General features: G+C 45.0%; 1 protein-coding gene across 2 annotated transcripts in view; it reads left to right on the plus strand.

Moving 5' to 3' along the window:
• Positions 1-15876, plus strand: part of ZNRF1 (zinc and ring finger 1) — a 339600-nt gene extending 323724 nt beyond the window's left edge. For both annotated transcript variants that reach the window (XR_003942198.1, XM_030203635.1), the window contains one exon: positions 14331-15876. The gene's annotated coding sequence lies outside the window, so the exon portion shown is untranslated. The remainder of the gene's footprint in view (positions 1-14330) is intronic.
• The last annotated feature ends 232 nt before the right edge of the window (positions 15877-16108 follow it).

Genomic DNA, 16108 nt, shown 5'->3' on the forward strand with positions numbered 1-16108 from the left:
AACACCCTTTTAGGGTGGATAGTGTTCACAATGAGCTCCTTTTATTAATGACTATATGTAGATCCTTCAAGAGGTAGTGTGTCATGATTTAGGCTCTAAAACCCTTTCTGATGTTTTGGTGCTACCTCAGTAAGGCCAATACACAATCTCTCCACTGCAAAACACTATACACAAACTTGTGCAAAAACACACTCATAACCTTAGCAAACCATAACAGCACTAATTCCAAGGACAGGACGAGCTACACCCTTATGCGTAGAAAGGCAGCACTGTAATTACACCGGGCTCTAAAACCTAGTGAAACAAAAAAAAAAAACCAAAAAGGGCTGTAAATACTACACACTAGTAGAATACTGCACCTTCATTACACATGAAAAACACATGACACAACAGATATGAAGGCAAAACTGGAAAGTTACCTCAAGAAGTCAGACTTGGCATGCAGCAATACTAGAAAAATTGAAACTTAAATGCAAAATATCTGATGCACATTTCCAAAAGCTGACATATTCCAGTTAATAAATTCTGAATAAAATACTTTTTTTTACCTTTGTTGTCTGATCATTTAGTTTTTCTATTCACTTTGGTCCCAGTGTCTTCTTTCCATTTGATATTTTTTCTCTCACCATGTCCATCATCCTCCTGTGTCCTTATGCATCCTTGTGTGTCCTTATGCATCCTGTCTACCATCTGTAGCCCTGTCCCTATCCTTTCTCCAGTTTCGGCATCTGCCCTCAAAGTGTTCCGATCCAGCCCTTAAATTCAGCAATTTTCCCTCCATCCATATCCAGCATTTCTCCCCTCCCCTCCATCCATATGCATGTACTTCCTTTGTCTTTCTTTCCCCCTCCATCCTTGTCCAACATTTCTCCTCTGTTCCCTGCCCTCCACTCCATCCATGTCCAGATTTCTCCTCTCTTCCCTCCCCTCCATCCATCCATCCATGTCCAGCACCTTCCCTCTTTCTCTCCTACCCTTCCATCCAGTGTCATCCCTCTTTCTCTCTCCATCCTTCTACCCATTACCCTCTCCCAATCCTTCCGTCTATTGTCTCCCTCTCCTTCCATCCATTGTCTCCCTCTGTAGCTCCTTCCTTCTCAACAGTTCTCTCTCTTGACCCTTTTCCATTCAGCATGTCCTCTCTATCCCCATCCTTCCAGTGTCTTTCCTCTTTCCCTCCCTACCCTTACGTCTAGTGTCTTCCCTCTTTCTGCCCCCTCCTTCCAGCTTTTCCCTCTTTCTCCCTCCTTTCATTCAGCATTTCTCCGTCTGACAGGGTCTCCCCCAGTTTCTCCCCAGCAGCTTCTACTACTACTACTACTATTTAGCATTTCTATAGCGCTACAAGGCATACGCAGCGCTGCACAAACATAGAAGAAAGACAGTCCCTGCTCAAAGAGCTTACAATCTAATAGACAAAAAATAAATAAAGTAAGCAAATCAAATCAATTAATGTGAATGGGAAGGAAGAGAGGAGGGTAGGTGGAGGCGAGTGGTTACAAGTGGTTACGAGTCAAAAGCAATGTTAAAGAGGTGGGCTTTCAGTCTAGATTTAAAGGTGGCCAAGGATGGGGCAAGACGTAGGGGCTCAGGAAGTTTATTCCAGGCGTAGGGTGCAGCGAGACAGAAGGCGCGAAGTCTGGAGTTGGCAGTAGTGGAGAAGGGAACAGATAAGAAGGATTTATCCATGGAGCGGAGTGCACGGGAAGGGGTGTAGGGAAGGACGAGTGTGGAGAGATACTGGGGAGCAGCAGAGTGAATACATTTATAGGTTAGTAGAAGAAGTTTGAACAGGATGCGAAAACGGATAGGGAGCCAGTGAAGGGTCTTGAGGAGAGGAGTAGTATGAGTAAAGCGACCCTGGCGGAAGATGAGACGGGCAGCAGAGTTTTGAACCGACTGGAGAGGGGAGAGGTGACTAAGTGGGAGGCCAGCAAGAAGCAGATTGCAGTAGTCTAAACGAGAGGTGACAAGGGTGTGGATGAGGGTTTTGGTAGAGTGCTCGGAAAGAAAGGGGCGGATTTTACGGATGTTGTAAAGAAAGAAACGACAGGTCTTGGCGGTCTGCTGGATATGAGCAGAGAAGGAGAGAGAAGAGTCAAAGATGACCCCAAGCTTCTCTTTCCTGCCCATGTCCCCTCTTTCTCCCGCCATCTTTCCACTAATCTCTCTCTCTCTGTACCCCTCTTCCATCCAGCATCTTCTCTCTGGCTCTCCCCTGCTCTTTTCCATGGCCCCTCTTTCTCTCCCCATCTCTCTCTGGCTCTTCCCTGCTCTTTTCCATGTCCCTGGCTTTCCCCTGCTCTCTTCCATGGCCCCTCTTTCTCTCCCCATCTCTCTCTCTGGCTCTCCTCTGCACTTTTCCACTTTCTCTCTCTCTCTCCAGCGTCCTCATGCATCTCTCCTCTCCCTCATGCATCCCACCTTTCTCTTCCCTCCCCTTCTTGCTTCCATCACCCTTACTCCTTTCTCCACCCCCCCCACTTTTTCCCATTCCCATGCCCTGCCATTGCTTTCCTTCCTCCCTCTTTCCCTTACATGTGGCATCTCACATCCTCCTCTCTCCACCCCCCTTTCCCTTTGGTCGGTCTGTCTGTCTGGCATCGCTTCCCCTCCCCCCCCCCCCCCCAGGACTAGTGCGGTACCGTATCGCTCTCCCCCTCCGCTCCTGTCACATCGTCTTTCAACGAGGCTTCCTTCCTGTAGCATCAGCAATGATGTAAGCGCCGTTGCTTTCAGCCTGCCCTGGAAGCACTCTCTGAACAGCTTCCCGCATAGGAGGGACGCTGTCCAGAGAAGGCTTCCAGGGCAGGCTGAAAGCAGCGGCGCTTACATCATTGCTGATGCTACAGGAAGGAAGCCTCGTTGAAAGACGACGTGACAGGAGCGGAGGGGGAGAGCGGCACCGTACTAGTCGGGAGGACGGGGGGGGGGCGGTAAAGATCGCGCACCAGTCGGGGGGGGGGGGGGAGGAAGATGTTCACGAGCTGCACCCGCCCCGCCCTTGCTGCACTTCTGGCTGGGGAGGCTTAGCCTCCCCAAGCCTCTTATACCGGGCGCCTATGGCTCTTTCTCTGTTTCCATATCCGGGCAAACCGCAGTTGATGTTGCTTGCCTTCTTTATAGAAAATCAGTGCAAACGGGTGCCGCCAGCGATATTGAATGTTGGACTCCCGCAGCGCTCTTGTAAATGGTCTGAGCTCACTTCTTCGCTTTAGCGTCGCCGCTGCTAAGTCCTGGTAGATTTCTATTTTATAAGAGTCCCAGGTAAAATCTTGTTGGCGGGATAAAGTAAGCACTTGTTCCTTGAGCTTGAAGCTGGTGAAGCAAGTTATGATATCCTTTGGCGCGTTGTTTCTCCCCGAGCCCAATGCCCTATGTGCATGCTCAATCTGAATTGTGTCCTCTTTAATCTGCGTTCCCGCTGTGTTGAATAACGCTGCCACCAGTTTTTGGACTACTTCCTCACAATTTTGATATGTGGGAGTCTCTGGTAGGCCCCGGAACCGAAGGTTGTTCCGGCGGCCCCTATTTTCCAGATCTTCCAGCTTTTCCAGCTGCTGTTGTTCAGCTATACGCAAGTCTGTCATCTGCTGGTCCACTGACCCTAGGGCTTCGTTATGGCTCTCTATCTGTGATTTCATCTCCTCTAGTCTCGAGCCCAGTTCACGGATCTCGCCTAGGTCCGATCCCAGTGTCTGTACCTCGGAGCGCAGCGATTGCAGGTTGGTGCTGATTTCGTGCAGCCAGTTCTTAAGCTCCGAGGGGATCTCCTGCTCAGCCCCCGACATCTCCCCACGATTGGATTTTTTGCTATGTGGAAGGATCTCCGACATGTCCGGGGGTACCGGCGGTTCCTCAGGGTCCGCCATCTTGTTTTCTCGCGGCCCCGCTCTAGGCATGTAGGCGAAGCTCGCGAAATCTGCTTTCATCAATCTGTGGCTCATCGGCCGCAGGGTCAGCGATATCGGAGGAAATATCTAACCGAATATGTTCACCCTTCTGATGTTCGGTTAAAATATCGATTTATAGTAAGGGTATGCCGGAACTCTGCTCTCAAGCGTCCAAGCTTGGTGGTGACATCACTTCCTCCCTACCTCTGCTAATTTCTAAAGGTTGGAGCATGCTGATTTGAGTGAGCAAGTGGCAAGTTGCATAGCGAAAGTGCTGGCAGTGGTTCTTGGTTATTCACTGTTTACAATGGTAGCTGCTTATGTAAGCAGCAGTTTTCATTTGGGAGTATAGTTCTGATCATTGTCATCTCTTAGATATTTTCCACTGCCTTAGCAGTGCCTGCTTTAGTAGGGAGCAGATTGCCTGTGGAATTTCTATTCTGCCAATTGTTCTCCATCTTTCAGATTCTCCATTTTCCGCACGGTCTGCTTAAACAGGAGGCAAGTGCATATGGGTAATCAATTTTTGATATTTTTCCATCTCACCTGCTTGCCAAAGTTTTTAATGTTCTACACCTAAACAGAGAGCGGTTACATATCTTGAGCCAGACTGTCAACTGCTTCCGGTCTTGGTTTCTCTTGCCAGTAGGAGTCTCCTTTATGTAAGGGCAGTTCTTTGGAAATCTTAATACTGTCAATCTCCCACGTTTATGCTGCTCTGCACTAATATGGTGGGAGCCACCTTAAACTGCAGGGGTGTTTCGTCCCTATATAGCAGGGCTTGCTCAGTTCATTAGTTTCAGGTTTTCTGCACAAATTTATTGATAACTTTTCTTTTCCCTGAGAGAGATTTGCATGCCCTATCTCCATTGTATGCAGATCTCTCTCATGCATATTTATTGTGAGTATCCTGAAAACCTGACTGGCTAGGTATGTCCTGAGGACTGGGTTAAGAACTTCTGATCTTATTGGCAACTTTTAGTTTGTCCACTGGGGAAGCTGGTCATTTTTCTCCATAAGTTTCTATATGTACTAGGTAAGCCAGTTTAGCTATTTCACTGAAAGGGCCTAGTTTCTGGCATACAATCTACCAAAGGGCCATTTCAGTTTGGTCCATTATCTATCTTATATGGCTCATCTTTCTCTCCTGCCTATATCCATTCCGACGCCTTGCCTTATTGTCTGTATATTCTATACTGCTTCATCCTTGGAAGTGACAAGCACACAAAGCAGTTATGCTTTCAGTTCTTGGGACATGGCTGGTTCCTCCTCTTCCCCCTCTGGTTATGCCACTTCTTGGGCTACAAGCATACTAGGTTTCTTGGCTTTCAGTTTCATTTCCTTATTTCCTTCTGCAATAGGCTCATGACCAGCACAAAACATGAAAACATGCATTCTTCTGGAACTGCTGGTATGGGCAACCTCTGTTGTCGAGCTCCCTAACCAATTTGGCCCAAATTCAGCAGCTCCTTGTATGACCTTTATGGGAGTCTGCATTCAAGCTTGATTTTTCTCCCTGCTATGGTAAAGCTATGGAGGAGGAGCCCTGCTAGGAGTGGTCTGGTTTCCTTGCAGTTAGTTTTGGTAACCTAAGTTGCTATAAGCATTAGCCTTTGCCTTTCAATTTTTTTTTCCCTTCAACCTAGTGCATTCTTAAAAATGATCTCCTTTTAGGCTTTATGCTGACCTTGGATGTTCTGACAAGATTGCTTGTTCTTCCACATTTCCACATTGTTCCGTTCAGGAAAGGAATGGTTTGTTCTTGGATCCCAATAACATATCAATGGGTTAATGGCTGCTGATTTGATTCAGGCACTGGCTGTGGTGCCCCAGCACATTCTCTCCACTTGCTTCCTTTTTCATCCCTCTCAGGGCAGGTGGATGTTATCCCACTTCCTTCTTTGGCCAGAATTCCTTAGCATTGAGGTCTCTGTAGAAGTATTTCTGATACTCCTCAGAGGTAAAGTGTCAGTTGACCAAAGAGGTTCATTGCCTAACATACATCTTGTCCTGTATGAGGCTAACTTATTTTGGGGGTTTTTTTTTTTGTTTGTTTTTGGGGGTTGTTTTTTTTTTTTTTTTGCAAGTATCACAAATAGTTTCTCTTGTAGAGGGAATCTGTACACTTTTGAGAGAGGAATGAATGCTCATTCTCCCAACACACTGTCTCCTTGTAGCCCTCTAGGTAAGAATTCCTTCTCATTTAGCCTCTGTCTCAGGCTCTGGTTTGCTCTACTGGGGTTCACAGTTTATAAACTGCTCTCACGGAAAGCAAGTAAGGTAGTCTTTACCTTGCTTCCCATGAGAAGAAAGTATTAATCCAAACTCGTTCTTCTAGGATTCCAGGGGGAAATTGTATCTTCATCATTTCTATCCTAGTGTTTATCCCTGATTGGGAGACATTCCACTAGTGAATGACTCATCAGTTCTAGTTGCATGGAGGGGTCTCCCTGCTTTTGGGGGCTGTAGTGTTCTCGAATGCTACTCTTCTAGAAACTAATGTGTGGTTTCCATTATTGGTAGAACTTTCTATGGAATGAGAAAACCTGCTGTCAACCTTTTGGGGGTTTCCTACATATAGCTCATACATATAGTATCTCTTGCTTTCCCTTACTTTTCACAATTTTCTTCCTGTGTTAATTTCCCCACTTTGTAGTAATGCAGGAATTACCACTATTGTTAGCAGAATCTCTGGTACTTCAGGAGTCAAACACCACACACCAGAATGAGAGAGAAATCTTCTTTATTTGCCAGCAAACAAAGTAGGACATCAGCACTAGCTCTCTCCTTCTCTTGAGCTCTCTGTGTCTTGTGTCTTGTGTCTCTCGTCTCGGCTCCTTCTCTAACGTAAGCTGCTTCTGTTCTCATTTATATAGGGTCCTAAACCCCTCTAGCCCCCCTTTCTCACCAGATGGTAAAGAATAGATTGATTACCCTGTCTTGAACTAATTATCTCTACACATTTACTCAAAATATCAGTTACATAGGTTTGATATTTCCTAAACTGACCTATGACCTGGGGCCTCTCAAACTAGACAATGTGGCACCTATCTCCTGCATTTTATTATTATTAAATTCTCAGATTCCCAGTTAACTTAAAATACTAACCGGACTCTGGCATTCATTAAGGGGCCAAGGGGCCAGTCTTGCTTAATGGCACACAGACATGGTTTGTTATTACTTTCAGGAGACCAGTCCTACACTTAACTATAATCCATCAAGGAGAAGAGTTGACTTTTCCTGACCTCTTTCACCTAGCTAGGACTGTGGATAATTCAAACCAGATGACCTCTTAAACTGCAGACAAATCTCACTTGCAAAGTCAGACAATGTAAACACTGAATTGAAAAGATATTTTACATATAGGAATAGAACTTATTAATTAAACAGAATAAAACATATTTTAAAATAAGCAAAAATCAGAATTCCTTATAAGACAAAATCTAAATCATCAAGAATATTTAAATCTAAACTATCTCCTTCTAAACAGCCTTTAGCCTAATCTTTTAAAACTGCCTGCTTGCTGATCCCCTCGAGACTGTCCAGTATGCCTTGCTTAGAATGGCATCCAGATGTGGTTTATTTATTATGCCTATGAACTAGCATTAACAATCCATCACTCAAAAAGGGACAAAGAAAGTTTTATTTCTCTCTGACCTTTCTAACCTCTAGTCTAGCAAAAGCTAGACCTTTGAGTAATTAAAACCAGATGACATTCTACCACTTGCAGGACTGAACCAAAGTTAAACAGAATTAACAAATTAATATGATTTCTCTGTCCAGGCTGCCTCAGTAGGGTGTCTGCACCTTTCTTTTCATGGATATGACATCTAAGGATGGTCTGTATCTTTCTCCGCTTGGGAAGTCTGGAATTTTCTTTTACTAGATCTAGAAGAACCTGTGTACTCCACTCCTTTCTCTTGCAGCATTTTGGTTTATGCATCTCTTCCCTGGATCTTCTACAACTTTGGTCTTGGTTTTGTACTGTGGCAGTTTCTCCTTTGATTCCTTCAAATTTTGTTGGCATGCATTTCTGGGGTATCTCCCCAGTCATTGGTAGCCATGATTGGGTGTTACTTTCAGGGGGTTTCCTGATCAGTTCTCTGATTCTGTCCTTAAGGGGTGGAGATGTCTGTACTGACTCCCATTGTTCCCCTTTTCCCGGGCCACTTATTTGGCTCTGGTGCAAATTTCCAGCCAGTCTTGGTGGTCCCTCCCATAATTAGAAGTGCTTTGCTACCTCCCACTTGTTCTGGATCGGTCTGCTAGGACGGCTATGGAAGGAGGAATGGCTTACCTGATATAATTTTCTTTTTCTTTAGTCCTACCAGACCAATCCAGAAACCCTTCCTATTTGGATATTACTGGTTTTAATTCCCTTCAGTTTGTTCCTGTATCTTACCATTACTTAGAAAGATGAATTGCAGGGTAAAAGTTCTTCAGTCTTACTTTGTCTGACGCTGACACAGCTCCTCACTTAGTTGAGAAGCTATATGTTATTGGAGTAAGATGGGGCCTGTTTCCTACAGGTCTGGATGTCTTTGACATTTGAGTAGAGGTGTATAGCTTTAAGGGATATCTCCTTGTGGAGTAACCAGGTTGTTTTCTGGTTGTTTTTTCACTGTAGAATGTGAATTTGCCTCTGTAGGCTTCAGCAATCAAGTGTTCAGCTTATGATGCTGTCGTAACTTGCCTCCTTAATTATTTTTATCAGCCCCCTTCACCAAATATTTGGCTGTATGGTGCTCACTTGGCTCCTTTGTGTATAATTCATCTGCAGATCACACATGGCATATGATCATTCATGTGAATCACATTCTACTTTTTCAGTTGAAATACGGGTTATCTGTGTCTGTATGGAGCCCTGAAGGGGCGAATCACAGGGAACTATTGTTTTTTTTTTTTCCTGTCTCCATCTGCTGGTGGGCACCCACTTGTTCTGGATTGGTCTGGTAGGACTAAAGGAAAAAAAAATGATCAGGTTGTCATAATTTCTCCATTATTCACTCACTCACCCCCCCCCCCCCCCCCCCCCCCACCCATGCCAGAAGATATATATTTTTATCTTCTGTTGTTGCTTAATGCCATTTGATAGCTCGCCTGCTTATGAACTCAGTGACCAGCTGATTGTCATGAGGAGGGAGGAATAAGCAGATAAATGCTGCTTGTTCAATAGCATGAGTATTAAATGTCTTTAACTGTGCTCTCTGTAAGAAAGTTGGTTAGCTACAGTGTCATGGTTTGGGCTTAACTGACTTGTATTGCAGGAGCTAAGTAGCCTAAAGAATAATCAGGTGTTTACCTCTTGAGTCTGGGTTGCATCTTCTCACACCCACCCCCATTTCTCCAGTCTTGCTACTGAAATTCCTTTTATAAATATATGCAGTCAAAATCAGGGCTGTAGCTTGGTGCTGTGAGCTGTCCAACTGCCCAAGGATTTATCTCCTAACTTGCTCAGACTGTCCATTTGCACCAAAGTGCCAGTGCTCTTTCCTTCAGTCCTAGGCCTTTACATCAGTAGCTGGATTTAACATGATGACTAAGACTGTTTTTCCTCTTCACAATACTCCTAGCTTCTGTTGGCTTAGGAAGTGGAAGACATGATCTGGGAATTTAAACCCTAGTCCTAGGGGCGTAGCCAGACTTCGGCGGGAGGGGGGTCCAGAGCCCGAGGTGAGGGGGCACATTTTAGCCCCCCCCCCCAGGCACCGATGACCCCCCTGCCATTTTTTACCTCCCCGCCGCCACCACCACCACCTGTGACCCCCCCCCCCAGCGCCAAACCTTTAGACCCCCCCCTCTTCCCGCTGCCGCCAACCCTCCCCCGCCAGCCGAAGTCCTCTTCTCCGGCACGTTGCTGTACGTGCAGTACGTCAGACTCACAGAAACAGAAGCCTGCCCTTGCAGATAAGTAATGCGGCCGCGCCGGAGAAGAGGACTTCAGCTGGTGGGGGTTGGGGACCCCTGCCAGCAAAGGTACCCAATGGCGGTGGGGGAGGGTTGGCGGCGGGAGGGGAGGTTGAAGGGGTTGGCGGCGGGGGGCTATGGCCAAATCTACGGGGACCCATGCCCCCGTGGCCCCACGTAGCTACGCCCTTGCCTAGTCCTCTGCATGGCAGTGCACTGCTGAGCCACCAGGCTTATGAAACTGAGCCTCAGTTTGACGCTTGCTGCACTTCTCCATACCATTCATAGTCTCAGACCCTCCTGCTCCCAGAAAAATTCTTTAAATTATGAAGAAAAACTGCCTATGTTTGTGTTGAGGCTCTCTGAGATAAGGAGATAGGCAATTGTATTAGTGTTATAAGTAGTTTGTCAAGGAGGACCACAGGATATATTTTTGGAGGAGTAGAAGTTCTAGAATAAGGGTGTTCATGTAAAGTTGCAGAGCAAGTTAGACTTGCGCTGCAGCATTTCTTCACAGAAAAGACGGATACATTGAATAGTATCCTAATGTGACTTTAGCTCATGCCTTTTTGTTTATAGCTCATGGTGAATTACATTCAAGTACAGTAGATATTTCCCTGTCCCCAGAGGGCTTACAATGTAAGTTTATGTTTGAGGTTGTATAGGGTTGATTTTGCCCAAGATCACACAGAGCAGCAGCGTGATTTAACCCTGGCTTTCCTGATAATCAGCCTGCTTCTCTGGCAGGTGATAGGCAAAAACTGTTTCAGGATGAAAAAGAGCATTGGACAAACAGTTCTTGGCAAAGGAATAGGGGTAATACAGCAATGTCAGGATCTAAAGTATTATAGCAGGAAGAGAGAGCGAGCAGTTTAAGAGCCTGGAGGTCATATTGTACCATTATATCCTGCTTCTGTTTCCCCAAATATGCTGGATTTCAGAGTGTACTATTAGTGCAGGGATGGTATTGAGTGTACCAACTGTGTCTGTTTAAATGATAGAGGGGACCTTTTACTAAGCTGCGTAAGTGTCTATGCACGCCAAAATGGAGTTACTGCCCGACTACCGAAGTAGCTCTTGTGGTAATTTCATTTTTGACGCGCGTCCGAAAAATATTTATTTTCGGGCGCACGTAACAGATGCGCCCAAGTAAGTTTTGGCACTCGTAGGCCATTACCACCTGGTTATTGCGTGAGTCTTTATTGCTAGGTCAATGGCTGGCGGTAAGGTCTCAGACCTAAAATGGACGCGCAACAATTTTTATTTTGCCGCATGTCCATTTTCAGCAAAAATTTTTAAAAAGGTCATTTTTACAGGAGCGCTAAAAAATGGATCAGCGTGTGCCCAAAACCCACACCTGCACTACCGCAAGCCATTTTTCAGTGCGCCTTTATAAAAGGACCCCAGAATGTGATGATGAGAGGAATCTTTTTGCAGTAAGTTGAGTTTTTTCTTTATAGGTAGAAAGTATCCATGGTGCTGGGCTGCCATATTCTGGTTGACCAGTGGACTTGTTATCTTATGCCAGGTCTCAACAAACCCTAGGTACCAGGTTGCTATGGCGACTAAAAAATCAGAACTGGCGCCTCTTTTGCCCCCACAAAATGAGGTCCCCTGAATGATGGAGACAGCTGTCTATAGGAGGACAGCCATCAGATCATAGGGCTGATCCCCCTGCCTACCTTCTATATCTGCTGAGTCCCGATTATGCAAGAACACAACAAAAAAGGAGCAGGCCCAGCATCAGTGGTAACATAAGTAGCCTTTGAGTCTATGAGCTGACAAAGGCCCTGCTGGCCCCTCCCCATTTGACATGTATTACATGTATCTGAGGGGTTGTGCCTAGCGGGGCCTTCGTCAGCCTATAGGCTTCTCTACTCGCATCTCTACTCAATGATGGTGGACTGTGGGAGGTGGGGAGATTCAATGGCAGGGAGGGAAGAGTGGGAAATGCACATGAATGTAGGGGAAGGGATGAGGGGGAAATGTGGCACATGGATGGGAGAAAGGGAAGAAAAGAGGAAGGGAGATTTAATGGATGGAGGGGAATGAAAGAGGGGAAATGGATCAAATGGATGGTGAAGGGAAGAAGAGGAGAAGATATATGGAGTGAAGGGACTTGGCACATGGCTGGAGGGGGAGGAAAGATGGAGAAGTAGATTTGAGAAGGGGTAGAAAAAAATGGAAGAAAGCTGAATGTGAATTATCAGTGTCAAAGATGAATGTAGGAGAGGAAGTGAAGAAAACAGGCAGTGAACATAAATACCAGATGGACAAGAGGCCCTGGAAACAGAGGAAAGGAGAACCAGTCTGGGACCAGTGTGATCAGAAAAAATAAAATCACAAAACAAAGGAAGAAAAGTAGTTTTATTTTATTTTTAGTGACTGGAATAGACTGTTTTGACAACTTGTACTGTACAGGAGGAAACCTGTTTCCCTCTGCTGTTCTAGTGTTGTGCTTCATGAGGAGTCTGGGTTCTTGGGGTTTCAGGTTGATTTATATATATTTCTACTTTGTAGTCACTTATCCTGTACTTGAAGAAGGGTCCATCTATGTTCTTTTATGTCTGAATAGGGATCTGTAGTAATCTGGCTTGGCTGGGGGAGGCAGTGAAGAGCCATGGGGGGATGTGTGTTGTTCAGAATTAAGGGGTCCCGAGCCCCCCCAAGAAGGCTTAAATGACCTTAATCTGACTCCATCTCTGAATAGCCCTAGAACTGGGGCAATCAGGGGGTTGTGAAGTTCTAAGAGGAGTTGCCACTGAGAGAGACGTTAGACCTAAGAGACCCGCATTAGTCCGCCTCTCAGCACTGGCAAGAAACAGATACCAGCCTTATGACAAACTGGATTTAGGTTACAAGTTATATAATGCAGCGAGTGATAGCCTGATACAGCAGAAGCATTTATACTTACAGCCTTTCATCATTAAGTTAAGCCCACAAATCATCATTTGGAATAAGGATTTTATTTGCACATCAGACTTTAATCAGGTACATTCAGCAGACAGATTCTGGGTACATCCGGACAGAGCCCTGCCGTCTGACAGAAGCGTTGGGGAAAATTCCAAAGCTATGGCAATTTGTCCCCTCTTTTATACACAAACCTCTCCATAGAAGTCTATGGTGAGATACCTAGCTCTCAATTTCTGAGATGATACTTTCCCACACAGTCTTATCAGCATGTTTTGGGAAGCGTTGAGATAACAGTTCCACATCTGTCTGTGTCGCAATACTTTTCACACCATCTTGAGAACTCTGTATAACCTCTGTAGCCTTCTATACAAAACTAATAGACTCCATTTTGTTCATCTGATTTAAAGTGACAGTTGTACCAGTTTGTGTCAGGACTCATTGTTCAGACCTGCTTTTTGCAGATTCTCAAATATTAAATCACTTTCTTGTTGTTTGGCCTAGTCAGTACTTTTTCAGTTGTTTTAGCTATTTAAGGTATGTAAATTGACCCACCACTATTCCAGTGGATGGATCCCAAGCGGGGACACATATTAACTTACAGGAAAAGCAAGTCCTTGCGCAGCCAGTCATAGATTTTTAAACCTAGCTGGTATTTTTACAGCCTGAGTCCTAAAATCTGGCCTTCCACCCTTCCGGTGGATCCAGTGAGGGTCTCTTGCTGTAGTATAATTATACAGTGTGTACTAGTTGCAGGGATAGAGATGGAACTGGGTGGGAGGGGTGTTGCTTGGGGACAGGGAGAGAGAGGCAGAGTTGGGGGAGGGATTGTCCACCCTGGAAAGGCAGCTCACATGGAGCAGAAGCAGCCCATAAGGAGAATTATTGCTGAGAAGGAGGTTCTCTAGCAGCCCTGTTGGTAGGATCCATTTAAAATTTGTCTGGTTCTTTCTTTTTTTTTTTTCGAGGGTGGGGTAGGAAGAAGAGGCTATTCCAGATTGGGGGGGACAGGATTGTGAGGCTCCTGCTGGAGGGAGGGGCAAGAGGGTATTGAGAAAGGTTATTGCTTTTTTTTTTGGGGGGGGGGGGGGTGGTAGGGTAGAGATTTGGCTACTGCTGAGGGTGGGGATGTGACACCAAGGCTGCTGGGGTGGCTGGGTAGGTGCTGAAGAGAGGCTTTAGCATGTGGACAAACAGTGGGGAGAGGTTAAAATCTACAGCTCATTGGGACAGGTGGGCAGCAGAGAGAGGCTAAGGCTGCTTCTTCTAGGGGTAGGTGGATGGGTGCACTCCATTTACCCCTAGTAGCTGCAGCTTTAGTCTCTCTCCCGTTGTCTCAGCAACCACAGCCGCCTCTCTCCATTGCCAGATAGGCTATGAGTGGGCAATGGGGAAGAGCTCCTTCCCTGCTAATGTAATAGCTTGCTGTACATAACAGTGAGCATGGTATATGTGATTTTATAAACAAGCCTAAATAATTCCAGTCATTCTTAGTATGGCTTCTAAGACTTAGATTTTTGGGCTGGCTCCTAGATCTAAGAAATTTTATCAAGATCTGTCCTATGCCATCTTGTTGACTGTTTTCCTATAACTAATGCTTAGTTCTGTTTCTTCTTACAGGGCATCCTGCTTTACCTTCGTACCACTCCTGCCACCCCCAACCACCCACAACACTTGGATCCTTCCTACAGAACTTGACTCTGCACAGATAACATCAACCTATATTTGACTTTTTGGGTGGGATTATTTTCTCCTTTTTTTATTGTGAAAATGATAGGAAAACCAAGGAAGGAGACAATATGGATGGTCCTGACGTCAGCGTGCCGGGGGTGGCACTGTGGTGCTCCCAGTCTTCCCCTCCAAAGTGTGACGAATGGGGGAAGAGAGTGAAAGCACGAACCAGGAAAATAATCCAAGCTGAAAGGCAATTTGTGATGAGTTAAAATGCTGTGATGATTAGCTACTGAATGCCTTGTGATGATGGAAAGGAGCAGGGACCCCATCTTAAGGTGCTTGCCAGAGAGGAGTTTTATTTATATGCTAAGGAAGTAGAAAATAGCAGCAAAGAAGGGAGCAAGAGACGTTTTATGCCACAATGGAGATGATACGGGATTCACGCATCCTGCGTGTTGCACGTTGACTGGCATTTTGCACTGACCTGAATTCTGACTTCTCTTTTTTTTTTTTTTTTAATAGATGGGAAAGGGGAGGAGTTGTCTTTTCCACTGAGGACACAAAACTGTGTAAAGAGAAATGGGGAGGGGAAAGGGGGTGGGGGAAGAAGCATCTGAAGGAAGATACGGTGAGCAGAGGTCAGGTGCTGAATCTGATTGGGGGAAGGCTTTGTGGGTCTGTCTTTCAAGTGTTTACAGGAACAGTTTTTCCGTGGATGCTGTGTTGTGCCGCTGATGTTTACACAGGAGAATTCTTTTTGCTATGGCTGTTGAAACCTGCTGACTGATAGCCAAATAAACAAGCTCTCCATCTTTGTTTTTTTTCCCCCCATCCTCTATATATTACTTTGTAAACATCTTATTTCTTTTGTGTTTTGCCTCTATTTAATTCTCTCTCCAAATTCCGTTGTTCCATTTTCTTTCATCTGTCTTTCTATTATCTTTGCTAGAATCCTATGTTTATTTCTTTTCTGTTTTCATTTTTTTTCTGACTCATTCTAGTTGCCAAAAAAAAAATGCTTCAAATGGGAGGTTTTTTTTCCTTTCCTGCCAACCCAATTCTTTGACTCTTCCTTTCCTCACACCCCCTTCTTTTGCTTTAGTTTTTAAGTTTCCCTCATACTCTTGTGCCCTCCTGTTTTTCTCCGGAGTGGAGTCCTTTGGATCTGGAACCACAAGTGTCCTAGAACCAGTACCTTTGTCTTTTTCTTCACACCCTGCTGGACATTTTGTTTGGGGGAGGAAAAGAGAAAAACATATTTGATTTTAACAGCCAAGATACACATGAGAACATTTTAGCCATTGAAACATTCAAATAAAGGGCCCCACCTCATGTGGGCGAGGCTTCTGTATTTATATATTAAATAAAAAAATAAAATAAAATCTTTACAACAAATTGTTCTGAAAGCTGCAAGGCTTTCACAATTAGTTAAGGTGTTTTGATATGGTATTAAACTAATGTTCAATAAAATAAAGCATATGTTGTTGTTTCATTTTTTGTAATGTGCATATTAGCAACATAGGTTTCTCTCCAAGGGTTTGGTGCATTGTGCTGGAGAATAGAAAGTGTGCGTATGACTGGTTACAAGACCACATTTTCTGCGTGTGGATAATTACTCAAATCTCTTTCCAGGGTTGTACCTCTGATTTCATTGATTCTTCTGTAGCTCACCCTTAGCCTTTCCCAGTCCAGTTTGATTTGAGATTCCTTTACTTGTTGACAGT

Source organism: Microcaecilia unicolor, chromosome 5 (assembly GCF_901765095.1).
Source record: "Microcaecilia unicolor chromosome 5, aMicUni1.1, whole genome shotgun sequence".
In the NCBI taxonomy this organism is placed as follows: Eukaryota; Metazoa; Chordata; class Amphibia; order Gymnophiona; family Siphonopidae; genus Microcaecilia; species Microcaecilia unicolor.